The 20,497-nt window shown below is 35.8% G+C and overlaps 1 protein-coding gene across 12 annotated transcripts in view; it reads left to right on the top strand.

The window, feature by feature from the left end:
• Positions 1 to 20,497, top strand: part of CAMK2D (calcium/calmodulin dependent protein kinase II delta) — a 312,759-nt gene that overhangs the window by 158,967 nt on the left and 133,295 nt on the right. The window lies entirely within an intron of this gene.

Genomic DNA, 20,497 nt, shown 5'->3' with positions numbered 1-20,497 from the left:
AAACCAGTAGTGTTTCTATACACTAATAACAAAGTAGAAGAGAAATTAAGAAAACAGTTCCATTCATAATTGCACCAAAAAGAATAAAAGGCTTAGGAATAAACTTAACCACGAAGGTGAAAGACCTGTAATCTGAAAACTATAAAATATTGACAAAAGAAATTAAAGATGACATAAACAAATAGAAAGATACTCCACCCTTATGGATTGGAAGAATTAATATTATTTAAATGTTGTCACTACCCAAAGTGATCTACAGATTCAGTGCCATCCTATATCAAGAGCATTTTTTGTAGAACTAGAAAAAATAATTCTAAAATTTGTATGGAACCACCAAAAACCCCAAATAGCCAAAGCAGTCTTGAAAAAGAAGCACAAAGGTGGAGGTATCACAATCCCAGAGTCCAAGATATACTACAACGCTGTAGTAATCAAAACACTGTGGTACTGGCACAAAAATAGATACATACATCAATGAAACAGAATAGAGGGCCTGGAAATAAACCCATATTTATATAGTCAGTTACTCTATGATAAAAAAGGCAAGAATATGGAAAATGGAGAAAAAGCCAGTCTTTTCAATAAATAGTGCTGGGAAAACTGGACAGCTACATGCAAAAGAATGAAACTAACACCACACATAAAATAAACTCAAAATGGATTAAAGACCAATAACTTTGATAAGAGCCATAGCAACATTTTTTCTAGCTATGTCTCCTAAGGCAAAGGAAACAAAAGCAAAAATAAACTGTTGGACTACATGAAAATAAAAAACTTTTGCACAGCAAAGGAAGCCATCAACCAAACAAAAAGACAGCTTACTGAATGGGAGAAGATATTTGCAAATGGTATATCTAATAATGGGTTAATATCCAAAATATATAAAGAATCTATACAACTCAATACTAAACAAACAAGCAAAACAATCCAATTTAAAAAATGGATAGGGGACCTGAATAGACATTTTTCCAAAGAAAACATACAGAAAGTCAAGAGACACATGAAAAGATGCTCAACATCACTAATCATCAGGGAAATGCAAATTAAAACCACGAGGAGATATCACCTTACACCTAAATGGCTAAAACCAAATACACAAGAGACAAGTGTTAAAAAGGATATGGAGAAAAAGGAACCCTTGTGTACTACTGGTGGAAATGTAAATTTATACAGCCACTGTGGAAAGCAGTATGGAGGTTCCTCCAAAAATTAACAATAGAAATACCATATTATCTAATTATCCCACTCTTTGGGTATTTACCTAAAGAACATGGCAACACTAATTTGAGAAGATACATGCATCCCTATGTTCATTTTAACATTATTTACAATGACCAAGTTATGGAAGCAACTTAAGTGTCTATCAGTATATGAATGGATAAATAACATGTGGTATGTATATACATACACACACATGCACACATATGCAGTGGAACATTACACAGCCACAAAGAAAGGATGACATCTTGCCATGTGCAACAATATGGTTGGAGCAAGAGGGTATTATGCTAAGTAAAATAAGTAAGACTGAGAAAGACAAATACCATATGATTTCACTCACATGTGAAATATAAAAAAAAAAAAACAAAAACAAGTGAATAAACAAACAAAAAGCAGAATCAGAGAACAACTGATGGTTGCCAGAGGAAAGGGAGTTGGTGAGAATGGGCAAAATGAGTGAAGGGGAGTAGGAGATACAGGCTTCCAGTTAGGGAATGAATAAGTCACAGGAATTAAAGACATAAGGGAATATTTTCAGTGATATTATAATAGTGTTATATGGTGAGAGATGGTAGGTACACTTGTGAATGTATAATGTATAGAGATGTACCTGAAACTAATGCAACACTGTATGTCGACTATACTCAGATAAATAAATTAAAAATAAATACATTATAATTAAAATAATGGAAAAAAGATGCAAGGAAGGATTCTTGAGGGTAGTTTATTCAGGGGTTCAACAACAATATCAGCCTCCCATCTTTTACTTCAGCTTATTGACTTTCTTCTCAGATTGGTATGGTTCAAGGTATTATATACAGACATGCTAATATCCAGTGGAAGACATTGTCTCTTCTTTTTAAAAAAAAAATTTTTGATGTTTATTTTTGAGAGAGAGAGAAAGAGAATGAGAGAGAGAAGGAGCAGGTTGGGGGCAGAGAGAGATGAAAACACAGAATCCCAAGCAGGCACCAGGCTCTGAGCTGTCAGCACAGTGGGGCTCAAACTCACAAGCCATGAGATCATGACCTGAGCCAAAGTCGGATGCTTAACCAACTGAGCCACCCAGGCAGCCCTGTCTCTTCTTCTTTATAAGAATAAAATATTTACCCAGTAAATTTCCCATTTTGTCTCATGGGCCATGACTGGGTCACATGCCAACCCATAACTAGTCACTGGCAAGAGGAATAGAATTACCAAGATTGACTTAGACTAATCCGAATTTGTAAATGAAGTTCTGTTAACTAGAATAAATAAGTTTGCTCTGCCCAACTGGGATATCGTGAGACAGGCAATACACGTGGCTGGTAGGGGTTTAAAAGGAACACAATTTATGGAATATAAAATGTCCATACCATTTGACATAGTAATTTCACTTCTATAAACAAAGTCCATGGAAAGTATACCCTAAATTTATCTAAATTTAGATGAAGCTTTATGCCAAAATATGTTCATATGTTCACTGCATCAGCTTTTATAATGGGGAAAAAAGAAAGAAAGCCAACTTAAGGATCCAATAATAGAGAAACAGTTGCATAAGTATGGTAAATTCATATAATGGACTATTGTCTAGCATTTTCATGTGTTTGGGAAACAAGAAAAAATACTGTTTCTTACGAATCTAAAGAAAGGTTAGTGTTAAATTTTGGTTAATTCAAAAAAATTTGGTTAATTCAGCCCTTCAGTGATATCATTAAGAAATCAAGTTTTTTCTGCCTTTCTGTTTGTTTTCTGTAGTATGTGAGCTGGTTCTCAAGTTGGCTACCTCATTTTCAGGCATCAGTGACTTTCAAAGTCAGGAAAAAGGGCAGTATTAATGCCATTGCGTTAATCCTTTCCAGCAGAGTCCCTCAGAAGACAATCTGTTATTGAATCCTTGTTTAGAACTGCTTCTCATGCCCATGCCTAAATCAAGTATTGAGGAGGGGAGTGGGATTACAATAGGCTTTGACCTCTTATAAATTTAAAAATGGGAGGGAACTGGCCTCCCCTGAATCACCGTATGTATAGTCAGATAAGACTTAGATCATGGCTTTGTTAAAAGAAAATAGGGGAGTTTTGCCTGTTGGGTAGGCAGCCAAGTATGTCTGCCATATTGGTGACCAGTGTATGCTGGAGAATAGAGACTGAAGCTCTGATTATGCATAGTCCTACTGTATAGGCTCCTTCTCCATAGTCACAGTCCATCCATGGCTTGTTGATGTGGCTGTAGTTTGGTACCACTCCATATGGTGTTATTACTTCCTCTTCAGTCCTTTCTCAGAGCTCATATTTTTACTTTCTCCATTGTTCTTTCTTCCTTTATGATGTTCCAAGATCCCTTCTTTTATGATTTCCTTTCTTCTTTAATTTCCTTTCTCCTTTATGCATTCTTTTAGAAATGGTTGTTTTGCTAGCAACAAATGTTTGCTGGCAACAAATTCTTAGTTTCCTTGTTTCTGAGAATATCTTGATTTCCCTCTTCACTCCTGAAAGATATTTTTGCTAGATAAAAAATTCCAGGGGGCACCTGGGTGGCTTAGTTGGTTGAGCTTCCAACTCTAGATTTTAGCTCAGGTCACAATCTCATGGTTCGTGAGTTTGAGCCCCACATTGGGCTCCACACTAGTGTGGAGCCTGCTTGGGATTCTCTCTCTCTCTCTCTCTCTCTCTCTCTCTCTCTCTCTGTGTGTCCCTTCCTGTTCACATTTTCTCTTTCAAAATAAATAAACTTAAAAAAAATCTAGGTAAGCAGTTATATTCTTTTAATGTTGTGTCAATTCCTTCTGGATTCTTTGATTTTTTTATGAGAAAATTTTTGTCATTCTGTTTTCCCCCTAAAAGTAAGGTGTTATTTCTCTCCAGCTATTTTAAAGATTTTTTTCTTTGTAGCTTTTAGAAGTTTGACTATGATGCGTCTCAGCTTGAATTTCTTAGAGTTTATCTTATTTGGTGTTCGCTAACCTCTTGAATATACAGGTTTATGTCTTCTGCCAAACTTGGGAACTTGGGAACTTTTTAGACGTTGTTTCTTTGAATACTTGTTTAGCCTTCCCTTTTTTTCCCTTCTCTTTCTGGAACTTGATAACATGAATGTTAGATCCTTTGTTTATAGCCCCATAAGTTCCTGTGGCTCTTCATTTTTTTTTTTTTTCCTCTTGGTCAGATTAGGTAATTTATACTGTTTTTGACTTGTCCTTTCTTCATTTTTTTTTTTTTTTTCATTCTGCTGTTGAATGTATCCATTGGGTTTTTCATTTCAGTTATTCTTTTTTCAGTTCTATTTTGACTATTAGTTTTTCTATAAATTCTTGGTCTTTACTGAGACTTCCAATTTTTTCTGTTTGTGTCCATAATTGCTCACTGAAGCATTTTTATTAAGCTGATCAAAAGTCCTTGTCAGGTAATTCCAACAGCCTTGTCATCTTAGTGTTGTTGGTATTGGTGTTGGTATTAGTGTGTTGGTATTGGTATTTATATTGTTCTTTCTCATTAATATGGAAATTTTCTTGGTTCTTGATACCATATGTAATTTGGTATTATATCTTGGACATTTAGGTATTATTTTATGAGACCCTGTATTTAATTTAAATCCTTTTAGGTATTATTTTATGAGACCTGGATTTAATTTAATTCTTCTTATCAGGCCTCCTTTGATACCACACTGGCAGGGGTAATTAGGTGCCATCTTATTACTTTCAGGTGAGGGTAGAAGTCTAGGTGTCCTGTTTAGCCTCCTATGGCATCCCAGGGGTGTGCCTCCTTACTGCTGCACAGGGCTGGGAAAACAGGGATTTATTTTTTTTCATGCATTTAGTGAGAGAGATGCATCTACTCACTTTTTTAGACTTGTTATGTCTTTATAGATTTAATTCGTTAGATCTTTGTTGTATAAATCAAGGATATATTATTATAAACTGGGATATGTCTTTCATGTTATGATGAATGCTAGAATGAAAAACACTTTTGCTAATGCTCATTTACCTGAGTACTGTTATTCAGGTTTGACCACAGCTCTATCAGAGAGGATATGTTTTTCCTATACCCTCTTATGTTCAATACGTGAAGGCACGTGAATCAGACTAAATGAAGATTGACAGAATGAAAGGTACACAATTTTTATAAATGTTTGTGTGCGTGGGAGTTTTTAGAAAAGGAATAAAAGTAAAAGAAGCAGTTAAGGTGTCAAATTCTTGTCTTAGATGCTAAGAATTGCTCTTTCCCTGGTATATGGAACACATACCTTCCTCACAGGGAAATTTATTGTCTGCTTTTGGGCAGATAAGGGAAAGGCAGAGAATTCTTCACGTATTTGTTGATTCTCATTTGACTTTAGATCATAATAGTCTTTTTGGCAAAGTGGCTTATTGTGGAATGGTATATTCTGATCTTTTTGCCAGAGCAGCTTATTGTGGAGGAGTATATCCCATCCGCTTCAGCTCCAAGAAGCACGTCAGTGTTAGGTCAGTTGTAAAAGGGCAACACGCTTCTTCCCATGCCATGCCACTTTTCCACAGTTACCAAGTTATTTATATTCACATTTAAAATTTTATAGTTTTTTATATTCCTTACTAAATGGAAGGAATGATAAGAATCACAGAATTTAGGGGCGCCTGGGTGGCTCAGTCGGTTAGGTGTCCACCTTCAGCTCAGGTCATGATCTTGCGGTTTGTGAGTTCGAGCCCCATGTCAGGCTCTATGCTGACAGCTCTGAGCCTAGAGCCTGCTTGGGATTCTGTGTCTCCCTCTCTCCCTGCCTCTCCCATGCTCATGCTCTGTCTCTCTCTGTCTCTCAATAATAAACGTTAAAAAAAATATATTAAAAAAAAAAGAATCACAGAATTTAGAATAAAGTTTATTTTTTCATACATCTTTTTTTTAAAAATGAATTTATAAAACTTATAAAAAACAGTTCATGTGGAAAGAAAATATAATTTTCAGTTACAGTGGATCATATCTGTTGTAATGATATTTGTTATTAATGTCTCTGAAACCAAATGTAGACTTTTCAAGGTTTAAGTTTACATTTGAACCATAGTAACATCAAATATGCTGCATCAGGCCATTAAACCTCTGTTACTAGATTGAAGAGCTCAGACTCTTTGGAATTACTCTTAAATGTTTAAGAGAAGAGTTAAGACCAGTTTTCATCAAAATGCTTTGCCAGTAAATGAGATTAATAAACTAGTTCAATACAATCCTATAAAGTACTCAGCTTTAGAAAGTTAGAAAACAATGGTTGTAAGTATAGATATTCAATGACTAAAAAGACATTGTAACAAATATAATTCCTCTAAATTAATCATTGTGGTTACTCTATGAAGAAGAAAAGTAGCTTGAGAACAATGCACATTGTATACATAGTTAAGAAAAGTATGGTCTCAGTTATTGATGAAATTCTCCCATGGGGAAATTAGAGGCCATTTAACCAATCAGATCCAAGATAAAATAACTACTTGAATTCCTAAAGAAGGAATGTTCCTGTGTTTGCCCTTTTGATGATGGTTTTGGCAGTGTGGTACTTGTGCATACTTCCTATGGAATGTCAGCTATTCACAATCTAATGGGAAGTTCTATTTTTATAGGTGCACTGAGTTTTCTTCTAATGGAATACTTTTCCCTTTCTAAAAAGCAAAATAGAAGAGGCAGTGAGTTCCATTAAAAAAAAAAAAGTTTCTTCTTGCTATTTTAAATTTACATTTTCATTTAGGTATCCATCCACCATTTCCAACTATAAAGCATTAGTAATTCCTTTTGCAAACAGACTCAGGAATCAGTGGGAAAGACTTGCATGAAACCAAAGACCTCTTCACAGCAAATAATGAATCCTTCTCCTTCAGGGTTTATGCCTAGCAGGATTTTCAAGCACACCTCGGGAACTCTGGGAGATAAGAGATGTGGATTTATCTGAAATCTAAGGGAAGGCTGGGCAAGGAAGTAATGGAGCTAGAATTATAGTCCCTAAGGGAAAGGCCAACAGACAGAGCCATTGGCCTTAGGCAGATAAGACAGATCCAGTCCATTTCTTTGAGAAATAGGCCTTGACAAGGGCAGTCATCTGAATGTGATATATATATTTCAGGAACTGAATGTCAGAGAAGATCTGTATTCTATGCATGCTGGGTGAATGTATAATGAAGTATAGAAATATCACAGCCCTTTCTAAGTAAACGTATAAGAGAATAAGACTTGGGTTGGATTTTGTAATCTCAATAGGGAGCTAAAGTAGATAGATTAGATTAAGGTTTATTGGCAAAAGTGCTGACCCAGAATGAAGACTTAAGTTTCAGTCTCAGAGCTACCCACGGCTAAACATTTAACATTATGTTTCCTCTAAGCCTCATTTTTTCTCATACAGAATGAGGCTGTGGGACAAGTTGAAATATTTTTTAGACATCTCTAAGTCCTTTATTGTTCTGTGAGGCCAAGATGCTGTTCTCATCAATTTGAGATTTCTGGTAGAATTAATAGGACTCCTAATGTAATTTTTAAATATTAGAAGATTTATTACGATTTGAAGCTATTAGAGAAAAATTCTGTTCTTAAATCTTTAAAAAGAACTTTTTTCTCCACCAGCAAAAACAAATCTTGGCACATGAAATACTTCTTTTTTTTTTTTTTTCTGTTTTAAAGTGTTTGTGTTTTTGTCCCCATATAAAAAATTCTTTTCATCAAATATGTAATGGGTATCTACTAGATGCAGGACCCTGTGCCTAATGCTTTAGGGGAAAAAAAAAAAGTAGTGTTTCTGAGCATTTAAAAATAAATGTTCCATTTTGATAATTTCAAAATAGAGTTCTCAGGGAATGTGATGTGTTCCCTCTCAGTGCCCCGTTTTATCATTGTTGTACCAGTCAGAAAACTTGGTCAAGTTGCATGTTTTGTAATTATTACTAGTAGGACATGCATATTTTTCACTTTTACAAATTTGGAACTATATAAATATAAAATGCTTTTCAAAAACTATACCCCATGCACTGAGGAGCTGATTGCTGTATTGGCAATATCAAGACTAAAGACTAAAAGATAAGACACCATCCCTTTTTTTGAAGATTTTATAGTTCAGAGAGTGGATTAGACAGCTTCAAAAAAAAATCTGTACTATAGACCTAATGTAGTAAAAGCTATTAAGTTACACAGAGGTTTGGGGGAGAGAGCCAACATTCATTCAGTCAGGGATATCAGGAAACAATGGGAAGAACTGAAGTTGAAGCAGACATAATTACCTTGTCTATGTTTTCATTCAACAAATACACACTTAATCTGTGCTTATTCTCTACCAGCACTGTGGATAAGCTGATTGAAGGGAAGGTGAATGAAAATTTTGCCTTTAAAAGAACCAAAAGCAATCTTATGCTTGTTGTGTTAATAGCATTCTTTCATCTAGTAAAATATTTGGTTGCAAAACCAACAGGACAGTTTTACAGGACACATAGATATAGTGTAACAAGTTTCATAATATCTATGAACACATCTGATGTGTGCCCTAGTTGCTTAATCACCTTTATGGTTATTTGGTAAAATTCTTCTGTTATGCTCATAATATTCTCCTGCATCCCACAAAGCATATATATTCCATATATATTCCAATTATTAAATCTTTTCAGGGGTGGAAAGCTAGTCTGATTTTTCTGGCCATCTGTGGCCTGTTATTCACAGAAAATTTTAGCCTTCCTAGAACCTAGCTAGTCTAAAATTTCATTTGTCTTATTTTTGATTTTAGTATTATTGATAACATTTGATTTTAACAGTGTATATAGTAAACAGTGGTGGCAAAAATGATTTCCACTCTCAGATCAAACTGAATGCACAGATTGAAGATTATTTGGTCTATCAGCACACTGTAAACAGCACTTGAGAATAGGTCTCTTGGTTAAACTACTGTCAAAACAGAAAAATAAATCTAATTACAGTATAGCATGACTTGTGCCATATTTTGCTGTGTGCATGCAAAGAGAGGTCAGATTGGATTTGTGAACCCAGTTAGAATTTGGCTACACTAGCATTCAGGTAGAAGATATTAAGTCCCTGAAGTAAGCTGTTGGTAGAAACAAAAAAAGAAGTTCTAAGGTACAAACCCTCTGAATGTACTTTAGAACAAAGTTGAGTCTGTGAATTTTATTTTTAGTTGATACTTTATGCAGGAAACAGTCAATCTGTGTAACTTGGAGGATATTTTAAATAACAAATCCAAATGCCGTAAAGATACTGTGTTTCTCATTTGTTTTTAGAAAACTGTTTGAATCCAAATATATTGGCTATTTTTATTTATTTAAGAAAATTTTTTTTACATTTATTTATTTTTGAGAAACAGAGTGAGACAAAATGTGAGCAGGGGAGGGGCAGAGAGAGGAGACACAGAATCTGAAGCAGACTCCGGGCTCTGAGCAAGTGGTCAGTACAGAGCCTGACATGGGGCTCCAACCCATGAACTGTGAGATCATGACCTGAGACGAAGTTGGACGCTCAACCGACTGAGCCACCCAGGTGCCCCTATTGGCTATTTTTAAAATAAATTTATCGTCCACTCTAGTAGAAATCTATAATTCTAGAATTGTAGAGGGTCACTGATGGGAAAATACAGTTTTCACAAGGTTATGCTAAACAATTTCAGTGTCCAATTAGTTGGAAAATTAATAAAATGGTCATGATTCTGCCATGTCACACTTCAGAATCAGTTGTCTATATCTGCAAAATAACTTACTGAGATTTTGGTTGGGATTGTGTTGAATCCATAGATCAAGTTGGTAAGAACTGGCATCTTCACAATATTGAATCTTCCTATCCATAGCCATAGAATATCTCTCTATTTATTTCTTTGAGATCTTTCATCAGAGTTTTATACTTTTCCTCCTATAGATCTTTTACATATTGTAAGTCTTAAACCTAGGTTTTTCATTATTGGGGAGTGCAATGTAAATGGTAAAGTGTTAATTTCAATTTCACTTGGTCATTTATAACATATAGGTAATTTCCTGTATATTTTTTCTCATTCCTGATCTCAGTGGGAGAGCTTCAAGTTTCTGGCTCTTAAATATGATGTTAACTTTTTATATTTTGTTGATGTTCTTTATCAAGTTGAGGGAGATCATTTCTGTTCCTAGTTTGCTGAGAGTTATTATCATGAATGGGTGTTTAATTTTTGTCAAATTGTTTTTCTACATCAACTGATATAATCACGTGATTTTTCTATTTTTGCCTGTTAATGTGATAGATAGCATTAATTGATTTTCACATGTTAAACCAGCCTTGCATACCGGAAACAAATCTCTTTTTTATGGTATAAAATTCTTTTTATACAATATTGGATTCAATTTCTTAATATTTTGTTGAGGATTTTCATGAAGGCTCTTGGTCTATAATTTTCTTGTGTTTTTATCTTGTTCTGGTGTTAATTCTGACTTCACAGGATGTGTTGACATGTGCTCACTTCTTTTTTCTGGGAGAAATTGTGAAGACTTAGTATCATTACTTAAGTATTTGGTATAATTTACTGGTGAATCTATCTAAGCCTACTTTCTGTTTTGGGAAGTTATTAATTAACAGTTCAATTTCTGTATTAGATAGGCCTATTTGTATTGTCTATTTCTTCTTGTCTGATTTTGGCAGATTGTATCTTTCAAGGAATTGGTCTACTTCATCTAGGGCACAGAGTTATTAATATTACTTTATTGTCCTTTTATTGTCCATGGTATCCATAGTGATGTCTTCTCTTTCATTTGTGATACTGGTATTTTGTGTCTTCTCTTTTCTTAGCCTGGCTTATCCATTTTATTGATCTTTAAAAAGAACTTTTTTGCTTTTGTTCATTTTTCTCTATTGAGTTTCCATTTTCAGTTTTATTGACTTCTAATTTTTATTATTTCTTTTCTTCTTATTTTGGACTTAATTTGCTCTTCTTTTTCTTGTTCTTTTAGTGGAAACTTAGATTATTAATATATCCTTCTTCTCAAATGTATTCGTTCACTGCTATGAATTTCCCTCTATGTACTGCACCCCACAAATTTTGATAAGTTGTATTTTAATTTTCATTTAATTCAAAATATTTTATTTTTAAAAATTTTTTAAATATTTATTTATTTCTGAGAGATAGAGACAAGTGTGAGCGGGAGAGGGACAGAAAGAGGGAGACACAGAATCAGAAGCAGGCTCCAGGCTCTGAGCTTTTAGCACAGAGCCTGACACGGGGCTAGAACCCACGAACTGTGAGATCATGACCTGAGCTGAAGTCAGATGCTTAACTGAGTAAGCCACCCAGGTGCCCCTTAATTCAAAATATTTTAAAATTTCTCTTGATATTTCTTCTTTGACCCATATGTTTAATCTCCAAGTGCTTTAGGTTTTTCTGCTCTCTTGACTACTAGTTCAATACCATATGGTCTGAGAGAAGACAGTGTATAATTTCTATTCTTCTAAACTTAAGAGGTGTTTTATGACTCATAATATAGTCCATCTTAGTGAATGTTCTATTTGAGCTTGAGAAGAATGTGTATTCTGCTGTTGGTGGATGAAGTAGTCTATACATGTCAATTATATCCAGTTGACTTATGGTGCTCTTGAGTTTAGCTATGTTACTAATGATTTTCTGCTTGCTGGATCAGTCCATTTTTGATGGAGGGGTATTAAAGTCGCCAACTATGGTAATGGATTCATCTATTTCTTCTTATATTTCTATCGTTTTCTGCCTGGCATATGTTGATGTTGTGTTGTCAGACATATACACATTAATGGTTATTAGATCTTTGCCACAGACTGTGAGTCTGGAGTTCTCTCTTGTGCAGCAAGAAAGCAGATGCAGAATTGAATACAAGAGAGGTTAATGTCCAGGATGAGACAAGAGCCCTGAACAGAGGTTTTGTCTCCATATCTATTGAGCTCACAAGATATTACCCATGTGGTGAATGTACAGAAAACAAGATCTTACACACATTAACGTGGAGAAAAGAATCATACAGTAATCATTAACTTGTGTGTGTAAGCAAAGGGTCTGGTGGTGGGGGGGCAAGTGGAGTTTGTGATCAAAGTACAATAGTAAATTAGTATCAGATGGAAAGTACTTGTCATCTCATTGTAATATCTCTGTAGCTAACCCTGGGCACTTTTGCCCCATGGTGGCGGCTTTCCACCGTAAGCTTTTTTCTAACCTATTAATGTAAGTAGAACCTATTTCCCCATAGTTCCCCCTTTTTTTTGTTTTTCTTTAAGTTTACATGTGAGGACCGTCATGATGAGCTTCTAATCCTTCTTTTGCTGTCAGGTAGTTTGGAGGATGATCCTGCAAAAGCAGAAAATGAGACACAGTAAAAGTATTCCATTTCCTAGAGTTATCCAGAATTTGAGATGGGCATTAGCCAATAGAGAGATGGTTAAACTCTTTCCAAAAGGACCATGAGTCAGCCCATTAATACCTTAGTTCTTTGGAGTATCATAGTTGCTGGTGTAATGTTACATCTAAATTTTCTATCACAGGGCAGCTTAGAATGGAGGACTGGACCATAAATTGATTAAGTACATGTGCAGTTTGATAGTGTGGTGAAGACTAATTCCAGCAATGGTAGCAGAGGTCATAATGCTTACCATGGCTAGGATCCCCGTGATTAAGAAGCCTATGAATCACCTTTGCCTGGTTAATGAATACCGGTGATAGAGACCATGGCTATCAGATACAAATCAGGGGTTTATGCATTACCATTGTGTTGTAAGAGGACACAGGCCTGGTTAGACAGGCATTTAAGGCTTCCCCAGGTTACATGAGGGGTAAGGACTTACCTTTGTTGAGTGGCTTCAGGATGCAGAGTCAATGAAGAGGCTTCTTCCATCTTGAAAAATGGGAGCAGTGGTCACTCAGTCAGAGTCATTCTCTAGAAGTCTTGGTTGATTGCAAGATATTCTGGGGTCTCCACCATGCCATGGTAATGCCTTCACCAACTGAGAGGGGATCCACAGAGGTCAGGAATCTGAAAGAACACAGGCATACCCTGAACCCCAGATGAGAAGTTTGAACCAGGAGCATAGAATGAGAGGGTTTTATCTGATTTTAAAGAATGTAGCTCAGTTGCGGTTAGTCCTTGATGGTCAAGATTTACAAACTTGAGTGTGATCATAGTGTGATTGAGGAAAAATTGAGGTTGTAATATAGATAGTCATGGGTAATTCCCCCTTTTTTGTTTTTTTAACATATTTTTAAGTTTATTATGTGTTTGTTCTACAATTGTTTGGCCTTGTAGAAATTTAATTTTATCTGCTATTTCCTTCTGCCTTTGTTTCCCACATCATTCACCCCCTGAACAATTTTGACCCTTAAAATATTGAAGGTTACTGAGGGTGGATGGTCTTCTATAACTTCTTCCTGCTGAATAGGGGCATAGAAATGTCCCTGCCTATGGGTAAACATTGCTCAGTTGGGGTAGGTATAGGGGAGTCATGAAAGAGAAAGAGTTCAGGGGAAATGGAACCTCCTTGAGTAGAAAGGATTATCTGTCTACTAGAAGTTACAGTGGTGAAGAAGCCCAACAAGAGTCACAAAACTATGACAAAAAGGCTCATGATTAAAAGATCTAATGCAATTGACAAAGAAATTCAGTTATTTCTGTGGCCCATAACATTTCAATAATCAGAATATCAAGTTGATGACCTTATACCAAAAAATATTAAAACTAGGAATTGCATATAATCTCTAGAATAGTTATAGCATTTACTCAAATGTAACCTAAGGCTTATTATTTGTTTGACAGCACTTCCAGAATAATTTAACATACCAAAGAAGCCTAATTGGTCAAAAAGACTTCATTTACAATTTAAACCTTGGGAAATTTGTTAAAAAAAGAAAAAAACAAAAACCTCAGAAAGTTATAAAGCACAAAACATTTTTGCCATCAGACCCAAATATCCTTAGTTTGTCTGCAATAAGAAACCCAAAACAGATAAGCCTTGTTTAGTAATCAATGCTTTAGCATCCCATCCTATTTAGAAAAGGCCTAGGTGTCCAATGAATTCAATCCAAATTTATCATGCAAGCAAAAAAGATTTTTTTAATGTTTGTTTATTTTTGAGAGAGACAGAGCATGAATGGGAGAGGGGCAGAGAGAGAGGGAGACACAGAATTCAAAGCAGGCTCCAGGCTCTCAGCTGTCAACACAGAGCCCAATGCAGGACTTGAACCCACTGATGGTGATATCATAACCTGAGCCAAAGTCAGTAGCTTAACCGACTGAGCCACTCAGGCACCCCAAATGCAAGAAAAACTTTTTAGGTTACTAAAGCCTTTGAAAGCTATCTAACAATTACCCATGAAAACTATGAGACAATGTTAACCATTACTTTAAGTCATAACATGAGCTTATTTGACCTTTGATAAACAGGTCTATTTCAAACCAACAAACTTATGTTTGTGTCCACATAAGACAATTTTTTCCCCATGGTTATTTTTACCTGAAACGCTGGTGGGAAATCTGAAGTGGGTGGTCTTTGCTTCTTGACATTTCAGAGACAATGTTTAAGGGTTGGGAAAAGGTTTATACAGCTAATAATATGGCTTGCAGTTCTGAATGTTGGGTAGAGCTCAGTCCAGTGTCTAATATATGTTCTCAGTTTTTTTTTCCAATTTTCCAAAGGCAAGAAGCCTTGTGAGTTTTCCCCGAGGTGTCTGTAAACACTGTAAGGACATTCTTAATAAGTTGTAGCATTGGGGTAAGGATGTTGTCAGAGGGAATCTTTTGTTCTTTTAAAAGATTACATTTTTCCAAATGACAAAGTGGGGAGTCGGCATTCTCTGAATGTAGGGGTGTCAAAGGGGCTGGCTGACAATAAGGAGGCTTAGGTTCCTTGGAAACTTTTTTATTTACTTTGGGTGGGTATCTTCATAAACATCATTGGTACTCAGGAGGAGAATGGCCATACAGACAACAGATCATGTTAAGAATGGCCTCCGGCAGAACATTGGTGCCTTCCATCTGACGTGCTGTTAGTGGTTTACCTATTCATTCTCAAATGTCTGGGTCGAAGGTTCCTTGCTCCAGAAACCAAGGGCAGTGTTGCTGGGTAATCATTAATAAGGAGTAATCATTTTAAGAAGTGCTATATGAATGTAATGTTTCTGCTCTAGGGATAGGGAGTCTCACATAACGATTCTCTCAAAAGTTTTGAGGCAGGGAGCCCTAACATAGTTTCGCTTTTCTCTTACCTCATCGGGAGAGATTGTCGTCCAGTGCACTTTTTCTGTTTAGAACTCTAGTTGTTTCGTGACACTCTGTAGTCCTTGAGTTTTGTTGGCTTATTAGCCACATCGGCTTCTAGTCACATGGGCTTTGTAGCCTGTTGGTTTCTAATCAGGTCCCCTTCTAATCATGTCCCCTTTTGTTACTTCAACTTCTTAGTCATGTCGGCTTTTGTTCTAATCATGTCACCTTCTATCATGTCAGCTTTTCCTCTAATCATGTTAGCTTCACATTGTCTTCTATCATGTTGGGGTCACCATCTGTTGCAGACTATGAGTCTGGAGTTCTCTCTTGTCCAACAAGAGAGCAGATGCAGGGTTGAATACGAGAGAGGCTAATGTCTGGGAGGAGACAAGAGCCCCTAGCAGGGGTTTCATCTCCGTATTTATTGGGCTCACAAGATATTACCCATGTGGTGAACGTGAAGAAAACGAGATCTTACACACATGAACATGGAGAAAACACTCAGACATTAGTCATTAACTTCTGTGTATAAGCAAAGGGTCTGGAGGGGGGCAAGTGGGGTTTGTGATCAAAGTACAATAGTATAATGGCATCATATAGAATGTACTTGTGATCCCATTACAATATCTTGCTACCTAACCTTGGGCACTTTTCACCCCATGGTGGTGACTTTCCACCCTAAACTTTTTTTCTAACCTATTTATGTAAGTAGAACCTATTTCCCCACAGATCTTCATGGAGACTCCTTCATCATTAAGTAATGGCCCCTCTTTTTTCCCTGATACCCTTGCCCTGGAAGTCTGCTCTGTCTGTAATTAATAAAGCTACCCTCACATTCTTTAGAGTAACGTTAGTATGGTTTATCTTTCTCCATCGCTTTATTTTTAATCTACATGTGTCTTTATAATTACAGCCCATTTCTGGCAACCTGTAGTTGCATCTTGTTTTTCTGATAGTCTCTTTCTATTAGTGTATTTAGTTCTCTGATGTGTAAAGTGATTACTGTTGTATTTGGATTGATACCTACCATGTCTGTTACTGTTTTCTGTTTGTTTTACTTGTTCCTCATTTCTATTTTTTTTTTTTTTTGGAAGTTTCTGTTGTCATTTCCTCAAGCTCAAAGATTCTTTCCTCAGTCATGTCCAGTCTAGTAATGAGCTCATCAATGACATTCATTTCTGTTACAGTGTTTTCTTTTTTCTAACATTTCTTCTTGATTCTTTCTCAGAATTTCCATCTCTGTACTTTCATTATCCTTCTGTTCTTGCATGTTGTACACTTCTTCCATTAATGCCCTTAGCATAATAGCCATAGTTTTTAAAATTCTTGGTCTGTTAATTCCAGCATTCGTACCTTATCTGACTCTGGCTCTAATGCTTGCTAGCGTTCTTCAAAGTGTGCTTTTTGCCTTTTAGTATGTCTTGTAATTTTTTTGTTTGAAGGTAGACATGATACAATAAGTAAAAGGAACCATGGTAAATAGCCCTTTAGTAATGTAGTGGTAAGGTATAGGAGGAAATACTGTGATTAGGTCTCAGTCTCTTGGTGAGCCTCTATCCTTGGACTATGAACTTTATTGGTGCTTCTCAGTTTTGCTTCCATCGCTACCCTTTAGGTGGGATAGGATGGCTAGAAGGAGCTGGAGATATTTCCCTTCTTCCAGTTGAAAAGTTGGAACTAGGTATAGTTAGACGTTTGCATTCCCCTAGGTCAGTGAGGTTCTATTAATACTCCAGCAGTTTAGGCAGTGGTAAAACAGTTTCTCCTTAAACCAGGCCTTTTTGAAAGAGAATATTGTGCTATATTTCAGAGTGGTTCCTTTTTTCCTTTCACTGCTAGAAGCATGATATTTTTTCTTTGATATTCACTTTGAGGACATGGTAGAGAACCTAGAGGAAAATTTACAAAAGTATGAGCTGTCCCAACCCCCATGACTGCGTCCTTCTGGAGTTTTATCTCCTAGGCTTGTTCACACTGAGCCTCCTGTAATTTGCCAGTTATAGTTCAGATTTTCCTGTTACAGTACCGGTTCCTGCAGAGGTTTCTGCTCCATTAAGTTGTTATTTTCTGTGTCTGCCTGTCTGTCTCTCTAGTTTTATGGTATCAATCTGCCTTGTGACCTTTTTTGACAGATCTGTGAAGAATTGTTAATTTTTCAGTTCATCTTTTTACTTGTTAGGACAGATTGACAACTTCTAAGCTACCTATATGCCAGGCCAGAAATCAGAAGTCCTCACAATGTTATTTTTTTTTAAGCTTACACTATATAAAATTCAATTAAAAACTCCCAAATTGTTTGAAATTGAAAAAGCAAGCAAGACATAGTCATTTATTAGCTGGAGGTCAGAAATCAAGACTAGAAATTTAAATTTTTAAGATCTGTTTTAAGATAATTAGAAGTCTGGTTCTGTATATTTCTCATATAGTATAAGCCACTAAGACAGAATGAGTGGTTTGAGTATTTCTCAGAAAACAACTGAACCTGTCCTTAATTATACTCCATTGTAATTTTCTGTCAGGAGTCATTAAAGAGATTTACTATGTCTTTTGTTCAACCAGATTTTGAAAACACAATTTTCTCAAGAAGTTATACATGAAATCATGGACGCTTATGAAAGTGGTACCTTATAAAGTAAATGTCTTTCACCTCCTGGGTCAGATGGTTCTCCTTGGAAAAGGCTAGCATTGCTATCTTGGATATTAATTGTCATGTTGGAGACAGGTAGTGTCTGTGGACTGTCAGTGACATTCTGCTATGTAAGAGAATCTGGAAAAGTTACAATTTAAAAGATGTTAGACTAAGTTTAGTAGTCAGCTTCTTCAGTATGTGATGATATTTTCTGCCATACTCTCATCCATTCCATTTCCCACCCTGGACTTTGTTAACTAAGTCCCTCTTGATCCCTGGTTACTTTTCACTTCTACTTGAGACACCCCAAATTGGCAGGTACTGCTATTGGCTTGCAGTTAATTTTCCCTCTACGTTTGGTACGTTAGACATTCTCTGCAAATAGATTTGCTATTACAATACATTCATCCAATGACTAGAATACTTACTGGGTGTGAATTATATACCAAACACTTTGCTGAATATTAGGGATAAAACCATGAATAAGACGTAGTCCCTGTCCGGTAGGAGCTTAGAGCTGGATTGGGGAAAAGGACAGTAAACTATGCTGTGCCCTTAGACAGGGTGGGCTTGTGGGAAGGAACCGTGCCCAATGAGTGCAGAGGTGAAAGCACAGAGGAGGAGATTATTCTGAGATTTAAAGGATAAGTAGAATTTAGTCACAGATTCTAACTCCTCCCTGCAGTGACCAGAGGAACAACATGTGCAACATCTCAAAAGAGACTGTGCACAATTCTAGTGTGGATTAGCCATTAAGTTTTTTAGGGGGAAAAGAGGAGGACCATGAGGTTATGAGACTGCAGAAGCAGGCAGTAGCCAACTCTCAAAGCTTCTTAGTTTATCATTTCTTGAACTGAAACCTGAAATGAACTAAAACCTAATGTTGAAAAGGAGAATTAAGGGAAATGATGTAATGAGATAGGAGTTTAGTAAAATTATTCCATGTACAAGTTGAGGAACATACTGGCATCCTAATGTGAGATACTAGTTTCTGGAGTTAAGCAGTGCATTGGGAATAAAGAAAAGTGGAAAAGCTTTGAGAGTAATTTAAGAGGTAGAAGTAATAGATCTGATGATTAATTGAACCTGGAACTCTTGTTGAAGCCTCCTGTCTGTTGAGAACATTCCATTTCTAAAATAACTACAATAATCTGATTAGAGGAAAAAAAAATTTTATCTCCTTAATGCTTTGACTAGCTAATTGATAGCTGTGTAATTGAGAACAATTAGAACAATGACATTTTGTTAATAGACAGTTAGCAGACTCAGAAATAGCTACCAGGTCAGTGTTTTGGAATTTTGACTATGTGAATAAAATAAGTAAAACATCTAAAAATATGTGGCTTGGCAAACAAGAAGACTTTGAAAAAAGGTCTCTCCTAACTAAAGCAAAGATGTAAGCAGTGCTAAAACATAGTTGGCACTTAATTCAAGTCATTTATTCAACAAGTATTTATTATTTGACACTTTAAGTAAATAAAAAAAATTGAAGCAATAATTGAGGTAACATCAATTTAAATTGCCCATACTCACTCTTGATGTATACCTACATAATATAAACTCCTGTTGTGTGGTATGTGTCTGTTATGTGAAGGGATGAGGGCAAATATCCAACTCAATGGAGTTATTCTTTTCCAGTCATCTGGATAAAACTTGTGAAAATTGCTGGTTTGCTAATCTATTTGATTTAGATAGATCAAACTAAAATATTTAAAATATTAAAAAAGGTTACTTATGATTTAGAAATCATTTTGTGGGTAATATATGACCAATAATATAATTCCAGTATAAGTCACTATGTAAACATTAAGTTTCTTTTCTTATGTGTATCTGCCACTCGTTCAGCCTACCTGCCTCCCTATTTACCCATTAGTCTCTCTAGCCATCCTGCAAGCCATTTGTGTGTATGTGTGTTTGTGATTTATGTGTGTTGTATGTGTTGGTGGGGCTATAACTTTGCCAAGATTTTGGCAGAGAAGAATAATTGTTTTAAAGGAAGATGTTTTGTTTTGAAAAATACTTGGGAAATAAATAGAAGTCTGATATTTCATAAATGTTTTTGAATTTTATGTTTTGAATTCCAAGTCAGTAATCTGACATCAATCAGGACTTTTATTAAACCCTCAAGAAAAAGTTTTCAATATAAAATTTTAAATAAAATTATAATTTATGCATTTGTTCATTTTTCTTCTCTGTTCTTTTATTGTAGTGATACATGTCTATGATAAAGGTTTTTATACAGAACATTTACCATCTTGAATTATGATATTTCCATTAACTTCTGCAGTAATTTTTTTATATATCTTGCTAAAAGTAAGATAGGGAATCAGATCTTAATATATTTTTTATTTAACTTTTAAAATGTTTATTTATTTTTGAGAGAGAGAAAAAGAGTGTGAGCAGAGGAGGGGCAGAGAGAGAGGGAGACAGAATTGGAAGTGGGCTCCAGGCTCTGAGCTGTCAGCAGACACCCCAATGTGGGGCTTGA

The sequence above is a fragment of the Panthera uncia genome, chromosome B1, assembly GCF_023721935.1.
Source record: "Panthera uncia isolate 11264 chromosome B1, Puncia_PCG_1.0, whole genome shotgun sequence".
Lineage (NCBI taxonomy): Eukaryota > Metazoa > Chordata > Mammalia > Carnivora > Felidae > Panthera > Panthera uncia.
Note: the sequence above shows the minus strand (reverse complement) of the source record. Positions and strands in the feature narration are given on the sequence as shown.